Genomic DNA, 7,778 nt, shown 5'->3' on the forward strand with positions numbered 1-7,778 from the left:
ACTGCAAAAAATGTAGGGTTGTGTTGTCTCAACACAAATCAATTAGGTTAAATAATTTTTTTTTACAAATTCAAGTGAATTGAACAAAGTAATAATAATAATAATTCCTTACATTTATATGGCGCTTTTCTAAACACTCAAAGCGCTATACACAATGGGGGGGAATCTCCTCATCCACCACCAGTGTGCAGCATCCACATGGATGACGCGACGGCCGCCTTTTTGCACCAGACCGCACACCAGCTGATTAGTGGAGAGAAGACAAATATGGGGATGGTTAGGAGGCCATGGTGGACAGAGGCCAAAGAGGCAAATTTGGCCAGGATGTTGAGGGTTAAACCCCTACTCTTTTTCGAAGGACATGCAGGGATTTTTATTGACCACAGAGAGTCAGGACCTTGGTTTAACGTCTCATCCGAAAGACAGTGCTCACTGAGCAATGTAGAGTCCTCATCTCTATACTGGGGCATTAGGACCCACACAGATTGCAGGTTGAGCGCCCCCTGCTGGTTGCACTAACACCACTTATGGCAGCAACCTAGCTTTCCCATGTGGTCTTCCATCCAGGCACTGACCAGGCGCAGCCCTGCTTAGCTTCAGTGGGTGACCATGTGAGAGTTGCAGATAGCTAGCTGCCGGCCAGTAAAGTAATTAAGTTGTCCCAAAAAAGCTTAGGAATAGGATATATGCTGAGCTAGTGTGTTTCCCAAACTGATAAACTTCCGGTGACGTGTTATTGTTTTTTTTTCCATTTTATTCGGTTCATTTTACAGCATCGATGTTAAAATACATTCAGTTAAATAAACTTTGGCCTTCATTTAGTTTCTCAAGCGTAAAACGAGACAAAAAGCCATTAGCTCGCACGCGCCCGTCAGAATCGGCAGGCTAGCGCGGAAGCTCCATTGAATATACTGGGGTAAAATAAATGCTCGTAATATAAAGACATGGTGGGGAAAATGTTATTTAATGCAGTGCTTCTTGTACAATTCGAGACCCACTTTATATCGGATATCACTCAGTCAGTGGAGATTGCTGATTTTTCAAGAAAACAGACCTTAAACGTGCCGATTTTGCATTGGCATACAATTCACCGGAAACGATTAACCCAGGTTACTGGCAAATTAAAAGTCCTATTAGCATGCTTCGGCATGTACCCCATAGTATTGTTTCAACTCATTTTAAATAAGTAGTTTGAACAAGCAACAAGTAGTTTTTGAGTGTGTTGAGAAAACCTGAGCACATTGTTAAGAAAAATGTTCCTCGTTAACTTTACCAACCCAATAAGCATTGGTATTAAACAGATTTGAATAATTATGTGTAAGAGAAACTGGCCAGAAGAGCTCAGTGTGAGCTGCGTGTAATTCTCAGGTTATGTAGGTGCCTTAACAAGGATCCTTTTTTCGTTTCTTCTTCCTCTTTGTGTTTGGTTGAGCCAGTGCTCTCGGTGCCCTTAAAAACACTGCAGGACCTGAATCGCAGCCTGAATGCAACATCACACACTTTCACATGTTTACAATGTGCCACAGCCAAGCACGCATGAAAGAATCTACCCACATGCTCAGCAGTGAATGCTGTCTGACTCCGCAATGGACGCCATTGTGGATGTGCCGGTGACTGAGCGGATGAGAAATCCTGAGTGCAAGAATGTTTCCTGGCAATTACAAGCACAAAGAGCCATCATCTGAGGAATAAAGGCAGTTAACGTGACTAACTGGGGATGTGTTGTGGAGTGGGATGCTTTCTCTGTGGCCAAGCACACTAACCGCATTTCCACTTACAACTACATAAATGTGCGCGCAAAGAGATAAACCTTGGTCAGTGGGGTTTATATTGAAAGAAGTGTTCAGATCTGCATTTTTCTGCTCCTGCCTGACCACTGAAAACCTCATAACCAAGTTCTTCTGAGAAATCTATTTGATTGCAGCAGCCTGGTGTGGGAGTGCAGCACAGAAATATCTCCAGCCCAGGATGCTTTCTGTAGACAATGCGAAACAATATCTCTGTGGTTTACAGAAACAGTGCAGCAAGCATCTTTGAGGACCTTGGAAAGATTCCTGGAATAAAATAACAACCACACACATGCACAGCTTAGCATCAGTCATCTTGGAGATTTCACAACAAAGTCGCCAACCATAATGGCCCTATGAGAAATACCTGTGCATGTCTTTACAAGGAAGCTCATGAATTTTGCGCCTTAAAAATAAATAAATAAAAATCAGTCCCAATAAAAATAGGGAGCCAAAAATAGCATTCCTGTAACCAAATATCTCAATTTTCTGAAAAATGTGATTTGTCTAAAGCAGAAATAAAGACAGAGATGACAAAAGCTTCCTGAGAATTACATTTTCAAGCTGCTCCCAGAAGCCATAATTGAACTTGTTGTGTTGTAGATGGAGAAGTTGATAGATCTGGAAACTGCGATGTATATAAACACAGGGCCAACAACTGATTCCTCAATAAAAACAAAGCAAACCTTCCTCTCACCCATTTAGTTTTCTTTTTCTTTATTTTAGCATAAGAATATTACAGCAAGTTCAGTTTTTTTCTAATACACACCTTTGCACAATAGAGCACAAATAATACAGCCACAGCTGCCAATTCACAGTATTAATGTTTTACTTACTAATTTATTAACCACTACTTGGTATTTATATGGCTCATGTTAGATATTTAACTGTGGGCTATTGCTTCATTAGTAACTTGGCAATAATTTACTTATTTTGTGAATGTTGAGGTATTTGTTTAAAGGAAAAGTTTAGCCAGAAATGTAAAGCATTTGTTATATTTTTATTTTACTTTTCACTTTTATGTGATGTGAAAATAAGGATACTTTGAAGAAAGTATCCAAACAGCTTTGTTGACCGCTGATTCTGTAATGCATAAATGTCTTCATAAAGATTTCTTAAAAGAAAAAACAACAATAAAGGCTTATAACAAGATGAGGAGGGTTTTGGGTAGACCATATCAAAGCATTCAATGTATTTTTTGAGGTTTTTGTCATTTTTACACAATTCTGAACAGCTCATCTCAGTCATGAGTTTATTATCTGCAAAAAAAAACAAATATTCCAATAGATATCTCTGCCAGATTTGTTTAATAGGTGCTTGCTTATGTCCAGTTTTGCTAAATCCTAATAGCAAGTCGGCAAGAAAAATATGCTAAGGGGCCCTTGACATTACTATAAGTGTCAGCGCACTTTCTCTCAAACACACACACACGCACACGCACACACACACACACAATCTGGAGCTTCACACTTCCTAACTCCTGACCCTGCTGGAAACACATCCTGCTTGACCCAAGTGTCACCTCTCAGCTGCACGTCCTGGCAACAGTTTGTACTAGGGCTGCATGATAAATACTTTGCTTTTCTGCAATCTCAACAGATAATACGAATAGCTCTATTAGGAAAGAATTCATAATTTTACATTGATTGGGATGATTTTGTATGGGAACGCATCTGCAAAAAACTATTTTCAAGTATTTATACAACGGAGCAAAGAAATGAAATGAACAGTTTAAAGTTTTATGGTAGGGCTGCACAATATATTGTTTCAGCATCGATATCGCAATGTTTGCATCTGCAATAGTCATATCACAGGATCTGCAGTGTTAAATTTGGATTATATTTGACCAAGAGCCACAGGCATTGAAAATGTTTAACATAATGAAGCAAAAGTTTATTAATTTTTACATTTGTTTTGAAGGCCTATATCTGATCTAAATATATCAAGATACATTGATGCATTCGGGCAGTAGAAATTGTATAATTTGTACTTTTAATAAAAAAATCTATATATTGAATTATTCATACAAATGAAGACTATGCAGAGCTACATTTGATTATTCTATTTCTGTACCTGAATTCTTACTAAATAGAGCTGCTCAAGTGATCTGGTGAAACTGTATTCATATCGCAATATACAAAACGTCACAATGTCAGATTTTTCCAATATCGTGCAGCCGTACTTTATGGTAGTAACAGTTTTCAAATAAAAAATATCTGAATATTCAAATGTAAAATAACACTGTATAGTCTTTGTTGTGTAAATAAAACATAATAATACTTTAATCTACAACGTTATGGTTTTTGGTCCGCAAATGGTTTAAAAAAATAGAATCAGTCACAGGCCTTAAACACATACAGTGCTCAATATTTACAAGAAAACCCCTCACAAATCTCTCATTTAAATTAATATTTTCTTTAAGATGCTTTAAAAAAATTTATTTTTGTGCATATACATTAATAGTATGTTAATAGTCAGTCATCTTCCAAAACTGGAGCCAATCTAACAATATAATTTACAATAACGGTCCAAAATTAGAACACCCAAATTTAGATGTTAAGGAAAAATATTAAATAAAAAAAATTAAATAGAGCAAAACTCAAGAGAAACTAAAAAAAATGATAAAATGTTGTTTTTTTTTCAAAATTTTGTAGTTTGACATTTTTAAAAAATATTTTGCATAAATTTAAATGTTTTATCTTCCTATTTCTAAAGATTTTTGGTAACGAAAATATTATTTTAATAAATATATCCGTTTGATAAATCTGTTTTGTTAAAATGCACCAAAATGATGACCGATATTCACTGAGAAATGGATAAAAATTTCATTTTCAAAATGGGGTGTACTCAATTATGTTGAGCACTGTAAATGAAAACTTTCACTCTAAAGTGGAACTTTGCAATGGCTCCTCTCCACAGTGTTATGAACTGAACTTTCTGGTCAGATATAATCCCAATTCTACATTGCAGAACCCGCACTGTTACTACTGCAGATTGACGCATTGTGATATTAATGCTGAAATTATATATTGTTTGTACACAGTCTCATTCGCATGACCAAAGACTGCATCCTGGTAAAAACACAAAACCGAAATGATTGGCTCTCCAAAAAAAAAAATCAGGGTTGAGGTTGGATTAAATTGGCATGATGACCATTGTGCGATGACTCTACTAGAAAGTGAAAGAAGGTGTGGAGACATGAGCACTGCTATAAACTAGTTACTGCATCGAATAAACTCTGGTGTGCTACTTAAAGAGAACCGCTGATGTAATGTCACAGCTTTGGCATGTGTTGAGGAGATGCCATGGGAGGAGCTCATTACCCTCGATATTAAGGGTACATGAGGACGGCTGAAACAGTTGGTGTGGATGAAGCAGATCAGAAAAGCTGTCAGTCCTGTGCCAGCCACACACAGAGGAGCGATTAGAAAACAAGAGCGCTCTAGAATTTGGCAGTCTTCTAAGAGAAACAAGACAGGCTTTTTTGAGATCATGTGCATGCGCGTGTGTGCGTGTGTGTAAGCTTGTACAGATCCTGCTTTCGCTTTATTGAAATTACCCAAAGTGGTTAAAACTGTGATAAAATGATAGTAGTGACACGTCTTGTCTTTTGTACAGTGAGTGTGAGGTTCATCTGAATTAATTCATCAAAAATAAAATGGTAAGCTGAGACTTTTGTTTTATCAATTGCTTTTTGATTATTTTTGGTGTGGGTGTTGTGCTTTAAATAAATGTAGGGCCCTAAATTTACACTTATTTACTGGAAAATTTACTGCATGGCAAGAACTGCAAATATTGAGTGAAAGAATCAAAAACAGGGCTGTAACTTCACATCAACATCTATATTAAGTCAATAAATACATCATATGAAGATTTTATATATGAATATGCATGTTATGTGTGAAATGAAATGGCGGTTTCATTTACAACAAACATGAAGCACACGTGACAGTGACAACAAAATCCCCTGAGCTACCCGGAGTGACAAACATTTATCATTTAATGTAAACAAAGAAACTCAAACTCACATGTCTTAGTAACAACACATTTAAAAATAATAATAATAATAATAATAATAAATTAGCTTGAAACTGTTACAGAAACATATGCATACTATAATGTGTAGTGGAATTTGCTTAATGTATTCCAGTAAAAATTTTATTAATAACTAGATATTTTTAAGATTAATCAAACAGTTATTCCATGTTTTAAAAGGATTCAAATAGATTTCAGCAAAGTAAAACTTATTATTCCACAGAATTGCAAATTTTGTATTATATGTTCTTAAACTCTTAGTAAACTGTTGGAAATCTAAGTTTCATGACATGAACATGTTTTACTGAACATTGTTGCTGACTTCAACAATTTGGTCAATTTTAATCAACAGCACAAACTCAGTATTATTGTTTTGCTTAATCAGCTTGTAATGCAACAATACATTTGTAATATTACTGCCAGGCAGATTTATTTATATATATTTATATACATTTATATTATTAAAGTTGTATATTAGATTCTTAAATTATGGATTCTTTACGGCTAACTTTATTACACTTCATCATTTCTGTGTAAAGCACTCCAAATTGCATTTGTGGAAAATGTGCTAACTTGGACCTAAAACGAGATGTTACTATAGGGCACGTATACCCAGGAAAATTAATAGAGGTAAAGTTTGTTTTTATATTCACACATTCGTTCAGTGACAACTTGTGACACACTCTCTATATTGTTTACCACGACACTTTGAATATTCGGTCTGAAATAACTTGCAAGTGTGACTTGAAAACACCATTAACACGGTTTACTTGACTGCGAACAATGTTGTACTTTGATAGACATCGGCTGCGAATATGATTTCGCTATTTAGAGTTAGCAAACAATACTTTTATGAAATTATATTATTAAGGAGAAAGTCAATGTGCGAATATAAAACAAACTTTACCTCTATGAAAAAAATACTCTGTTTATGCAAAAGTGATCAGGTACATGCAAACCTTTGATTATAGAGATGTGATGCCAACAATGCTGTCTCGAGTGTGCATGACTGAGCATTTGACATCTGCCAAAGAACCATTCTTCGATGACTATGGAAATATCACATTCTGCCATGTGAATAGATTTGCAGATATAAACCGCGCCATTTAAACAACAAACAAAACCGGCTGCAAATCCATGTGCAATTCATAATGAAGAGAAATATATATAATTATATAATATAATATATACAATTAATCCACACAGGGCCTTAAACTAAAATCAGATAACACTGTGTAGATGCCATTAACGCACCGGCTCGACTGTCAATGAGGAATGCATGACAACAACAAAAGCTGCCAGAGACGGAGAGTCAGCGACCAAATCCCAAGAAATCATCGTGTTTTACAGACCACTCATAAATGAATGTAAATCGCCCTGCAACGTTTTGAAATCTGCAGTCATGTCACATTACGCCAAGAAAAATAAATATCTACTTGAGAGTTTAATTTGGCAACAAATAGGCTTGAAAACAAAAGGTGACAACATGACCGAGACAAGCAGGCCAAGTAGCTAACGCTCGGTCCGCTAAAGTGTCACATTAACCAGCCCGAGCTAGCGAACTACACACTTACCGAATAATTTGACGGCTAGGTGTGAATTATTAAATTCAGTCAGGACGGGTACGGCTCGGCTTAACAGTGTAGTCCTCCAAAGGTCCAAGCTGCGAATGAAAGAGGTAAAAAGCCCTCCGTCGTGAGATTTTTCTCCTCCCTTTAGCAACAGCCCAGCCACAGCGCACAGCTGTCATCAAACGGGGACGCGCGCCATACGCATGCGCAATACAAACCTGCGCAGACCTGCGGCGTGTGCGTTTCCTTTTTTGTTTACAATAATTTTTTCTCCATTGTTTTCTTTCAGAATTAAATTGCAAATATTAACATATTGCTTGAATTTAGGCATTCACTTGAAATTTGAAATTGATGAGTGCATTTTTATTGAACTGTTTTGACCAGC

At 36.4% G+C, this 7,778-nt stretch overlaps 1 protein-coding gene across 6 annotated transcripts in view; it reads right to left on the reverse strand.

The window, feature by feature from the left end:
- The window catches only part of gapvd1 (GTPase activating protein and VPS9 domains 1), a 75,252-nt gene extending 67,688 nt beyond the window's left edge, over positions 1–7,564 (reverse strand). For all 6 annotated transcript variants that reach the window (XM_056463286.1, XM_056463285.1, XM_056463284.1 and 3 more), the window contains exon 1: positions 7,397–7,564. The gene's annotated coding sequence lies outside the window, so the exon portion shown is untranslated. The remainder of the gene's footprint in view (positions 1–7,396) is intronic.
- Between the last annotated feature and the right edge of the window lie 214 nt (positions 7,565–7,778).

This window comes from Danio aesculapii, chromosome 8, assembly GCF_903798145.1.
Source record: "Danio aesculapii chromosome 8, fDanAes4.1, whole genome shotgun sequence".
Classification (NCBI taxonomy): domain Eukaryota; kingdom Metazoa; phylum Chordata; class Actinopteri; order Cypriniformes; family Danionidae; genus Danio; species Danio aesculapii.